The 13,400-nt window shown below is 35.9% G+C and overlaps 1 long non-coding RNA gene across 1 annotated transcript; it reads left to right on the plus strand.

Annotated features, from left to right (window-relative positions):
• Positions 1-11,894: 11,894 nt before the first annotated feature.
• LOC125261190 lies at positions 11,895-12,899 on the plus strand. The gene is made up of 2 exons (XR_007183238.1): positions 11,895-11,954; positions 12,602-12,899. It is a non-coding gene; the product is annotated as an uncharacterized LOC125261190 (long non-coding RNA).
• The last annotated feature ends 501 nt before the right edge of the window (positions 12,900-13,400 follow it).

Raw genomic sequence — 13,400 nt, forward strand, 5'->3', positions numbered from 1 at the left:
CCCTTCAACCGGACCGAACGAGAGTCTCGAGGCCTGCCGCTGCTCTGAGTGAGTGACAGCAGGCGTGTCTGTGTTCAACTGCGGTGTGCGTGAACTCACTGCCGGTGTATATGGATACTGTAGAAAAGCGGTATTGAACCGTTTAACATATTTTAATAGAGAGATATGTTTAGAAAAATTAAGAAACCTCTATGCTGTATGCTGGCCAGATTTTTTTGCAATGTATTTGCGGATTATTTTGAACGAGATAAAACGGGGACATTTCCGGGGACAGCTCCAGTCGGGGACGGAGCACCAAAAACCGGGACTGTCCCCGGAAAACGGGGACGTCTGGTCACCCTACTGTAAACAACTCGCAGGGTGCCGCCATGTTCGCGTGACGTCATAATATGCACGACATCGGCGCTATGCATCGGCGTTATGGACTTCCGGGTGATATTCGAGCCAAATCAAATCTGTTATGACCACAATACCAGAGACTTCAGGTTCAGAGTGAACTATTTTAACTTCTAAACAACCACATAAACACCCAGAGCACCCTACTCACATCAAGTAAAAACCACCAGAACACCTTGCAAACAAATATTTGCTAATTGTATTAATATCTCAAATAAAGTTTTTTTTTTTTTTCATTTAAGGATTATCAACACGTCAGACTTAACGTTTAGTTGTGTTTTGTTTCCTAATGATGGTTTGGTTTCCTCAGGTTCATGAGGAGCAGGTGCAGATCTTCATCATCTCTCACAAGTTTGTATCTGGACTTTGACGCCATCAAGTTACCCTTGAGGTGAGATTTTCTGTCTGGGGTTCCTCTTTGTCCTTCTCTTGAGAACTAAAGCTGTTCAACTATACTGACCAAAACAATCAATTGTTGATGACATGATGAACAATGTTATTTTTTTATTTAAATTACTGAATTAATTGAGCGAACCTTTTAATTGTGAAGTTTGCAAAAACAAAAATCTTGCGTCACAAAAAGTGTATTGTGATTGTCAAAACATTTGGCAACAAACAGAAGATCATCAAAGGGTTAGTTCAGCCAAAAATGAAATTTCTGTCATTAATTACTCACCCTCTTGTCGTTCCACACCTGTAAGACTTCAGAACACAAATTAAGATATTTTTTGATGAATTCTGAGAGGTATATGACTCTTCAATAGACAGAAATATAACCAACACTTTCAAGGTCCAGAAAGGTAAAGACATCATTAAAATAGTTAAATTGTCTACAGTGGATCAACCTTATTTTTATGAAGTGATGAGAATACAGTATATATATTATATGCAGTGAACGCAGTTCAGCGCTTTATAATTTGTCAAATATGGATGCGTATTTGCAACAACAACAACAAAAACGTTTGGCTTCAGAAGGCCTTTATTAACCCCCTGTTGCCGTGTGGAGTATGTTTATGATGGAAATGCAGATATCGGATATGGGTCACTTTTAAAAGATGTAAGCTGGTCATCAAAAACAGTCAAGAAATCATAATTTGGCATGAAGTGTAAATGCGGCCTAAATTAAACCCCAAAGGGTCAAGGTTCATCTAGGTAACATGGCCTGTTAGCCCTGCTGTTAGATATTGTAAATACACCACTATGTGAGCAAAAGCACCTTTATAAGTTGACAGTCATATATTCATATTATTGTAGTTTCAGAGTCACAGATTTAAAACATCTTAAAAAGACTCTTAGTGAGTTAAAAGGGACTCTGAGGGATATAGAGCGATCAGTCACATGAGTCAAGTGTCACGCTACATGAGCACACAGACAAAACAGAAAAATGCTATTGAACTTAGCACTTTTGAAAATATCACTTTTTTTTATTTAGTTTGAATTTAGCCAATTTGAGCCAAATTATTTGTCACAGAACAGACCACATACATTACTAAAATCATGCATGTAATGATACACATAAAAAGTCTAAATATCCTTTGGACAGCAGCATTGTTATTTTATTGAAAAATATAGTTTGCATAAGTAGAAATGTATTGCATTGCATTGAAGCATTTAGTTAGTTACTCTCCCCAGCAGGCATGGAAAAAAATATCTGTACGATAATATAAACATTACAACAGTGAATCACATTGTATTAATTCTTTAAAATAACTCTCATGTAATAACAGACACAAACTAGATATGATATTTAAAAAAAAAAAAAAAAAAATGGGATTTTCAAGAAAAGTTGTTCTTAGAAATGACTTCATATTATCTTGGTAGATCTGGAAATAACTGCTGACTCTAGTTCTGCAGTGAAAAAACATTGGGGAACTGACACTGACAACACGCTGAGACAGAGAAGCATATTATTTTCTCAGCTTTCGTAGTATGTGATCTCTTTTCACATTTTGCCGTATTATCATTATTTGATGCGATGTCTATTTTTTTAAAATATCAGCATTCATGGTTATTTTGTGGTAAAGCTATTCTGTGTAAAGCAGAAGTCAAACATCGAATGTGAAGGAGTGGAAAAACACTCTTCAACCACATGCTACTGACGCATCAAGATGAACCACAGATGTCCAGCTATAGACACATTCTCCTGCAGACCCTGTTTGTCTACCCGAAACAGAGTCAACCACATCTCTGTGCAGACAGAAGTATATCAGACCACAGCCGGTTATATTTTTGACATACAAACTGAGCTGCTAGTGCCTGAAACTGTTAGGGGCCGATAAAAGGATGTTTTTACAGAACAACAGTAAAATTACAGTACTAGTATTTTTCTTATTTTTTTTGCTTTCAAATGTTAAACTCTTTTTTTCTTTTTTTCTTTTTTGGCAGAAAACTACTGTGACCGAGAGGGGACATGTTCGGTTGACTTAGTTTTTATGTGGGAACATAAGTCATGGCCACCAGATCATTTTGTTGGGGTAACAACATCCTTATTTTATTTTTAATAAGGAATGACAAAATAAGGCAGGAATAACCTTATATTACATTACATGCAATGTTGCCTATATAGACAGCATTTGAATGAAGTTTGTTATTATCAAAGAATGATGAAAAAATAGGCCTACAAGAAAACACATTTTTATCCATCCCATCTCAAAACCTTTTAAATCCATTCACTGATCGTGTCTTTATTTATTTATTACTATTAGTAGTAGTAGTATGCCTATTACACCTAAATAAAATAAAAAATATAGCCTAATATGTTAAAGGTGGTAAAGAGGATGTTTTGTTTTATACATTTTTGCAATATTACTTGAAACTGTCTTTACTAACTGATAAAAGACTATTTATTAGGTGCACTGAAAGGAATATTATTAATATACATCATCTGTACACGAGGTAGGGCCTTAAAAACATCAGCCAATCGTTTACGCGATCATCGCGTAAACGATTGGCCCTCTGGCTTGTCAATCACTGCCATTGTGAGAGACGTGCGCGGATTGGCCCTCTGGCTTGTCAATCACTGCCATGACGTTCCTTGTGAGAGACGCGCGGCCGCGCGCTCAACTTTCCACACTCTACATGCGCCGCATGCAATGTTTTTGTCAGGAGACAGGAGTAACAACGGCAGATTATGAGTTACCTGCGGTGAGTCCGACATAATGAATCCACTAAGTGTGTGCGCGGCACACTTAACGATTGTAAGGCCGATTATGAATGTAAATTGATACTTATGACTGATTGCGCTCAAACGCATCCAGTCAGAGCCAGTTGCGTTCAGTCTGCGATTACAGTCGGTGTTCAAATTCCATGTGAAAGTATATAAATCTGCTTCAGGAGCAGGAAACTATCGCTGTATGTTGAGCACAGTCAGAATGTTTTAGCTAGTCGTAAAATGTGTTCCCGGCTTAATAACAGCGAATGCCGGTGGTAAACAAACACTCGTGCACGCGTTTTGGGAGGCGTTCATTTAAAATGAGCTGTGAAGGAGGGGGTTGTTCTTACGCATGCGCTCATTTCAAAATCTCAGTAACAGTATTTGGATTCTCAGTCGACTTAAAAATCCTCTCTATCACCTTTAAATCCCTGTCGAGTGAACTTCCCATTAAATTGGCCACAGAGATAAAATATAATCAAAGCTTTATTGTCATGACTGTCTGGCATTTACAGTATTTACAAAACATAGGCTGTATGGTGCTGTAAGTAGGCAATTAAATAATACATAATATTAGTTGGATAAACAACATATATATATACAAAAGCCAACGCCGACGAACTAGTGGCGACGAAAACAAACTGTGGGGTTGGCTCACGTCGGCAGCGTCAGTGTCCAAAGTTGCCCTGACACACCAAACCAACGCTAAACAGCGACGGCCAAGCAGCACGTCAGTTCTGCGCCTGCGTGAGATGAAATGCCTTTCCGAACAGCAGACGGCAGTATCTGAACAGCCAATCAGATTGATTAGTTTGCCAGACGGACCGACGAGCTCCAACGCCGATTCAACATGTCGAATCGGCCGAAAAAAGCAGACGAGGACCAACTTCAGAACACAGAACACACTGAGAAAACTTAGTCGGCCGACGAAGAAAAACTGCCCGACGGCCGACCGTCGGCTTGGTGTGTTCCTGCCTTTACATCCACATGAACTTTGCTGACATCCCATTCTTAATCCGTAGGGTTTAATATGGAGTTGACCCACCATTTGCAGCTATTACAGCTTCAAGTGATGAGTAACACTGTTTCATATGCTAGCCAAAGTTCATTTTAAAGCCTGGCCAAAGGATTTTTAACAAGACAAGTCCCTGTATTACAAAGCACTTAGCTCTGTGAATGTCACACTTCAAATCCCCCAGAATGATCTTCTGGGATTTCCTGATAATACTCAGAGTAAAACTGAAAAATATCTTTCTGAATTAGTGTTAATTTCTGTTGCTACATGTGGTGATTCTTACAAACCCGAAACTCAACCAGACTCTTGAACTGCAGGGTGAGGCCGAAGCTCTTAGTGCAAGCGATCACACAGCTGGATCCTGTACAGTAAACTGAAGTTTGATCATCTCCTCAAGGCGATTCCAGCATACACCACGTCATTCTCCTCTTTTATGTTCTACATAAAAACACAGTAAACAGATTTCATAAAGTCTTCTAAATGAAAATGTGGCAAATTAATCTTAATTTTTTTTTCTAATAACTATAATCAACACTGTTATTTGAATATGTACTAATGCTAAGCAAACATGAAGCAGCTTGAGGGAATACCATTAATCATTACACTATCCTCTTTTTTGCCATTAGATTGGATCTTGATGTGGCAAAAACATATAGCAGATCAGATTTTCATGTCCAATGTGGTATTTATTTATTTATTTTTTACGCTGCAGTATAAATGCCGAGCTAAAAGTCTGGTTGAATTATTATTATTATTATTATTATTATTATTATTATTCTATACTTGACAGAGCGGATGAAAAGAAGTGAGTGAATTCAGACACTGATGAACACCTGCTGTTAACAAGCGGAATTACTGAAGGAAAGAGAAACAAGAACAGAAAAAAGTTTAAATGAACTGAAGATAAAAGACATTAAATCTCTGAAGATCTGATTAAACAACTCCACAAACAGCATTACCAGCTTCACTTATTACTAACCAGACTTGACTTTATTTCTGACATACATCTACAGCAGTTCTTATTGAGAATTAACAGAGGTTTAGATGTTGTTTTATTGTTTTGTTTGATGTTGGCTTGATGAAGATCAGTGTTCACTTTAGTTGAGCTCTTGACCCTTGATTTGTGAACATTAGTTTTTCTTTGGCTGTAACTGTGTCTTTAAAGTTTGTTGTGTTATGAAAGAAAATGTGATCAGATTATGTTAGCTAATTATGGTCTTAAGTGAACAGCTTCACTTATTACTAACCAGATTGATTTTATTTTTGTCACACATCTACAGAAGCTCTTTTTGTGAATTAACAGACGTTTAGATGTTGAGATTTTAGGAAAAAAGAAAAAATACGTTGTGTCAATTCTACCAGGGGAGTAGCTTCTTCTCAGGCTCTGTTTAAGGGCGGTTGTAACAACATTTCAGTTCTTTTCAGAAGGTATATGAGCGCTGACGGCCTGGAGCTCACATCTCTGATAACTTATAAACTAATGTTCAAATAGGTGCTTTGTTAATAAATTGCATATTTGAGATCTAAACAACTACATTCTAGCCTCTTAAACCTCTCAAAACTACATTCCATGAGACGATATATTAGTATTCGTAAAATTGTAGTGGGTTTACTCTTCCGCCATTGATGCAGAACTATTGTATAAATGTCATTTAAATAAATGCAATTTTATATATATAACATTACATTTATACAATAGTTCTGAAAATAAATCTCAGACATGAACACATTTGTTTTGCTTAACCAATTTATGTACAATTTAATTCTAAAAAGATATGATCAGAAATGATCAGTTAAGAGGAAGTCACACTACACTTTTCGTTCCAGTGACGTCTTGAGGAATAAAGATGTCCTAAAAAAGAGATCTGAGATCTCAACACATGAGCTTGCTTTTTCTGCTTTCACAGAAAAAGCAAGCTCATGTGTTGAAATCTCAGATCTCTTTTTTAGGACATCCTTATTCCTCAGCTTGGGCCTGATAGTGCAAGCACCCTTCTTGAGAACACTGTGCAGAACTGTGTGAGGTATGCAGGAGGGGGTGTTCTGGCGTCATGTCCAGCCCATCTGAGACAACTGAATTTTAGACTGGAGGAAGATGGTTCACTTTTGGTTACTTTGAACAGATCTTCATTCTACATTTTATCCCCCCAGGTCTTACCGATTATGAACCTGAGGCTTCTAGTGTGGAAGGCAAGACACTCCTGATGTCTGTAGGCCAGCGACACAACAGGATGTTCAGAACACCTGCTTCATTTAATCTTATTTTAGGTAAATGCTTATTCTGCCATACATATTCCAAAAGTAGATGATGCTTTCCCCAACCTGGTTTAGATCTCATAATCTATGATGGTATTACAGGTTATAGCAAGATCCAAGATAAGTGAACTTTTCCACATCAATTAATACAACATTAACTGAAAACAATGCGTGTTAGTAGTTTGTGATATAATCCGATTTTTTCCAAGCTGATTGTGAGCCCAAAAACCTCACATGAGGAACAGTCAAGCAGAATTTTCAGTTCTGAATGATAATTGACTATTTTATATATGTTGAATTTTTTTTTGTTGTTTTTTTTAAGTGCATGTTGAGACATATTAGCAGTATTACAAAAGTGTCTAGTTTGATGTGTAAAAAATTTTTTTTTGCACAAACAGGAAAAAAGGTTGTAGTCTGGAGCTCCATACAGTGTGACTACTGACAGAAGAGGTTCAAATAACCTATGGACAGAAAGCTATGTAGTTCACTATGAATTTCGACAATTATATCATCAACTGACACTAGAAATACAGCATCAGTGACTCATGTTGATCACTGGAAATATTAATTAATAATAAAATGGACTTTGTTGATCTTTTACTCTCTGTAGTTACATGGTGCAGTGAGTGTCATGCAGGTTTGGAGCTAATGCATTACAAGTAACTTGAGTTACGTAATCAGCTTACTTTTTTTCAAGTAACTAGTAAAGTAATGCATTACTTTTAAATTTACAAAAAATATCTTTTTAAACAATTAATGCAAGTTACTTTGTTTTCCCATTAATGACTGACAGTTCTCCTGTCCCTATGTTGAGAGAAATCGCACAGACAATTTAAATAATAAATGTAAGCATGCATTTACTCATCTCAAAGAAACAGTTTTACTTAAAATGAATAAAAAACAATGTAATATGATCTAAGAATATTGCATAAACCTGCAATAATTACATTTTTTTTTTAACTGCATTCTCTACTATACAGGCGTTGCATTTCCTTCAGCCTGAGGCTCATTTACTTTTAATGTGAAATGGCCTTTAAATTTGCCCAAATTAAACCTTTTTTGTTGCTATTAAAAAAGCCCAGCCCAGGTGAGAAAAAGTAATGCAAAAGTATCCGAGTAACACAATAACTTACATTTGTAGGGAGTAACGCAATATTGTGATGTATTACTTTTAAAAGTATCTTTCACCAGTCAGTGTTTCTCACACTGAATGCTGATCTTCTGGCTGAAATGCTGCTTTTTTGTGTTTTTGTCTGAATAATGTTCAAAAATGTAGTGGGTTTACTCTTCCGCCATTGAAATTTGCTGTGAGAAATGCTGCCAGTATAAATCTGGCATAAAAGCACGTCTGACTCACTGCTGAAATAATACAGAGCTGCTGAACATAAATTAGAAATAATTGATCTTACCGATTTCTGTGCTTTTCTTTTGTAGAATATTGGATCAGCGTAAGTGATCTCTTCATCACGAGACTGAACTGTTTTATCTATAATAATACATATACATTAACTCAACAATGACAATCAACAAAAGTCTCTAGCAGAGCATGGAAAACATTTAAGTTAAGATATGTTAATTTATCAGGTATAGTTAGAAAAGACAATTTGTAAAACAAAACCAGAGGAATGTTTGAAGTAATTTGCATTTTTTTTTAATGTGTAACGAACAATTGAAGCTCAACAAGTAAAACAACATTCACATAAAAAAGCTAATTTGACAACCAGCTGAGGACTGCAAATTTATACGTCATAAAGTGTGGAGAAATTTCATTTCTTATTAAATTGAAGCAGATTTACATTTGTGTTCACCTTTTCAGTGCATTAGAAATGCAGAACCTAATTTTTGTGAATGAGAACAGTAAAGTATGTAAAGCACAAACAGTTATGAGGAAAAACTACATTTAAATGATAATTAGGACTAAACAATATATATCTAGAGTGTATTTTTGAAGTATAGTTTTTGGTTTAATACTTGTCAAAAGCGATACATTATTCTTACCTTCTCTGTCAATTTTTCTGAGTCGCCTGCAGATGCAGCAGATCACGACAACAATCGACAGAGATCCAGCAGCAGCAACAGCAGAGATCCACACTATCAGAGAGACTGAGACTGAGACTGGAGGAGCTGAAGGAGAGGAAAAGAGAGACGGTCATTAATGTGACTGAATGTGTCTGATGTACAACAAATGACAGATCAGATCAGTAAATAATCACACATTATATTAGTTTTGTTGTACCTGCACATGTGTGACAGTGTTGATTAATGTTGAGATGTCTCGTCTGGTTAGCGAATGAATTGTTCAGCACACAGCTGTAGGTGTTTTTATCCTGATATTCCACCTCCAGAGGTAGAGAGAGACTGATGCTGAGATCAGACACACTGATGCTGGACAATAAACTGTTTCCTTTGTACCAGGAGAGAGTCACATGACCCACATTCACAGCTGAACACAACAATGAACAATTTGATGATGACGATGATGATGATGATGAACATTGTGAAGTGTCTCTGCTGATGACAGGAACAGACAGACGAGCTGGAAGACATCAGTTAATAACAGATCTGAATGAATCGATGTTTCATTCAATGTGTTTAAGTGTGATCTCAGTGAGTGCTTTATATAAAAAATTAAATAAGAATATTTGAAGGACGAGACAAATGATCTTTACTCACCATAGACAGAAACACTGAATGTTTTTGATGATCTTTTCGCTCCCCTTATATCTAGTTTATAAACTCCAGCATGTTCAGTTCTGGTGTTTGTGATGGTCAGAGATCCAGTTTGATTGTCCAGCTTCAGTCTGTCTCTGAATCTCCCATCAAGAACATCATCATATGTGGAGAAGATTTGATCAACTCTACTGATTTCAGCTATCAGAGAGTTTTCAGCTCCATATTTCCACAGTATCTCATCATCTTCATGTATTTCAGTAAGATCAGTGTATAAAGTGACAGAATCTCCCTCCATCACTGACACTGAATCACCAAACACACCTGATGAACAGACAGATTTTATACAAGCTTCTTATTGTTTATAAAGCCTGAGATCAGCTGTAATTTGTAACCTTTAAATGTGAATTGAAGAACAGCAGCAGAATCACAAAAGAAAATGAAAGGCTAACCAGTTTGTGTGTTTGAACCATTTTTTTTTCATGGTGTTTTATTTGCTTTTAGACTAAAATAAATGTGTGAAGTTGTACTTTCAAGCTCTGATTAACTTGTTTAAGTTTATTCTGCTGCTTACTTTCAATAATTGTATTTATATGAGAAATAAAGCTCACTGAATCTCACTCCCGGTCCCCCTGCTTTTTGACCAATGAATTTACATGACTTTTCTAGTTGTGTTCTGAGCCTCTTTTACAATCAATTCAGAAAATTCATTATTTTCAATGAGTTTTAATCTAAATTATTAAAAGTCATAGAAACTAATGAAAAATTCTATATATGTATTTTCGAGACCTGGAAACAACAATTTAAAAACCCCTTGATTTCTGTTGGTACAGCCCAATGGAGATCACAAACAAACCATGAATCCTAAGTAGAGTGCACAATAATGCCTCATAAAAAGTGTAATTTGAACAGTAGCTTATTGCTATGAAACAGAATAAAATGAAGCTAAAAAATGCTTTTATAACTTACCATTCAGATGCCAACAGAACAAAACAAACAAATAAAACATTTCTTTAAGTATCCGAACTAGTACCACTAGACACCAAAAACACTCCACCAGTTAATCTGAAGTGTGGATCTGAATCCTCCCCCGACAGAGTTCGCCCCTCCTATAGTTACGCACAGACTCTCTGAACACATGTTGTGTTTATAGTTATATAATATAATGTCTAATATATCAAACTGTATGAAGACTTAACTTAATGGTAGAAAAGATATATTCCTTATTTTGGCCTAACATTGATGCTTTTGAAAGGTAATTGCTTGGCTCTGTTAAATATATAAAAGTAAAAGAATATAATTTTATGGTAAAATAAAGCTGATTTAAAAAAAAATAATAATAATAATTCGATTGCCTGGCCATCCTCGCATTTTATCAGTTTTACTGAAGTATGCACTATGAAGCAACTGCGCTTGTAGTCAAACTGAAACTGCTGCGGTTTCATTTCTTCAGACATGATGTTTTGAGTGAACAAACAGCTTGTGCATTTAGTGCATGTGGTTTGTATGTGAAGGGTTTTTTCCTGTCCTGCTATACTCTTAAATGAAAAGGTTTCAAAGGGTGGTTTTCACAGTTATTCAACAGAATTATTTTGGGTTCACAGAGAACCTTTTAGTGAACAGTTCAGTTCTCTTTTTTTTTTCTTTTTTTCTTAGAGTGAAGAAAACATGAATATTTTAAAGAACCCTTTTGCAACAAAACACAGACATCAAGAATCAATGCATTTTTCTCATCAGTGGTGACATGCTTCATGCTGGGAGGCGCCACAGTATAAAACTCAAGAGACCATATGAAGCATAACACCACTGATGAGAAACATGGTTCTTGATGTCTGTGGAGTGTTTATGGTCTCCATTGTAACAAATTACATGTTTTGTGGAGGAGCCAGGATTTTTTCATTGGGGTGGTCAGGCGGGGGTCAGCAACCAGTCTGGGGTGGCACATAAATCTCATTTATTTATGCACTAAAAAAAATTACATATCAGCTTGTGCCTTAACGTTATATTCTGATCTCACATAGCAGAATATTTTAGTACAGAGACATGTGATGCATATATATATATATATATATATATATATATATATAAAATCAAATAGGCCTACATGCATGTACAGTTTTAACGCTGCTTTAATCGCCTTTTTGATTATTTCATGACTTGATTGACGACAGAACTACAACGTTACATGCTCGTAGTTTCTTTTGCACTTCATTTATAGTGAGTAATTTACAGCGCGCCGTATTTGCGCGTGATTGAAAAGTGCGCAGTCTTGCAACCCACCTGTCAGGGACGGGCTGGGACTAAAAAACGGCCCTGGACTTTGACTAGGCCCGGTGTTATGAAATATTCGGTGTCTGAGATTTTCGGTGACACTGGGCGGAGCTTACATGGATATTTAAGAGTTTCCTGTTTTGAGTTGAAGCGCCACTGAAAGTGTTAGCGCATACTCTTCGGCTTACATTAAAGGTAATTAGCATATGTTTCAGCGTTAAACGAAGTCAAGCTTATATTCTAACTGTTATTGATGCACAAGATTTTATATATAAGCTATATTGTGTTATGTCGTGTCATGTGTTAGCTATGTTTGATATGAACACAGCCAATGATTCGCCAGAGGTGTCGTTAGGATTCGCTAAACGAGCCAATAGCGTTTTAAGTAGCCTATTTCTGTATTAGCTTGAGTCTTTTAAGCATATAGTTTTGAAAGTTTGCCAAAATGTATGGTAGCATAATAATATTAATTGTAAACTCCTGTGGTGAAGGCAGCAGTGAACTTTCCTAGTTTGCAGAAGCACTTCTAATCTGGGTAGACTTGAATTTCTATATGAAGTAGCCAGCCTATGTTTCAAAATTGCACACATGCAAGAAAACATGTTAATGTACTTTAGTTTAATGACTATCTAAATAGGCCACTGTGAATTACGCATGTGATAACTAATATAATATCTATAGCCAATATTCTTTCATTCCCAAATATGATTTTTGCCAATTAATATCCCTGTACACCAGACAAAGCAGACACTTTTATTTTTCACTTTGTTTTGAACATGACAGTGTATTAAAAATGTTAATAATACATGTTTGTAGTAATGATATTTTATTATATATTTCAGATTGAATGTGTCAGTAGCAAAGGCTGGTATCACTGGGATCACATGATCAGACCAAACTTTCATTTGTGTGGGATCCCAAGACCCTGTGTAAAGTGTGTCAATATGTGTGTGTTTTTGCTAATTAAATATGTCATATGTCGCGACTTCTCATTTGTGAATAAAATTCCAACACAGAATCAGTTGCTATTTTTTATTCAGAATGAAACTACTCTCATTATTTACTTTCATCTTAGATATTACAGATATGCAAATTACTACATGGTCTATTATTTTATCTGCTAAATAAACGTAATTAAAATTGTAATTGTTATGGAAAGCTTGTAGAATATAACTAAAACATTTCATTGTGAATATACTGCAGGTTTGATCATTTAGTTCCATATCAATGTTAAACTGAATCCTGATTCACAGTGCTTCATGTTTTTTCCTCATTATTATTATTATTATTATTATTATTTTTTTTTTTTTGTCAATGAAATGCATCATTTTGTGGGAAAAAAAGATTGAGAATGTTTCCTTATAATATGAAAAAAAAATAACACTTAAAGCGGAACTCAGTAAGATTTGCGAAGCTCCCCCTACAGTTTCCTTCAGTGAATCACACTGTCGTAAATACTCCAAGCGCAGCTCTGGACTACAACGCTCACCAGCGCAGTAGTTTTGCAAATACAGTACAAGAAAGAGGAGGTGGGTAATTTGCAAATACAGTACACTCGATGGAGGTGGGTAATTTTCGAAATTGTCTAATAAAGTCATAATATATACATTGTTTTTGAATTACCATAAAGCATTTTGTCAC

Source organism: Megalobrama amblycephala, unplaced genomic scaffold (genome assembly GCF_018812025.1).
Source record: "Megalobrama amblycephala isolate DHTTF-2021 unplaced genomic scaffold, ASM1881202v1 scaffold343, whole genome shotgun sequence".
Lineage (NCBI taxonomy): Eukaryota > Metazoa > Chordata > Actinopteri > Cypriniformes > Xenocyprididae > Megalobrama > Megalobrama amblycephala.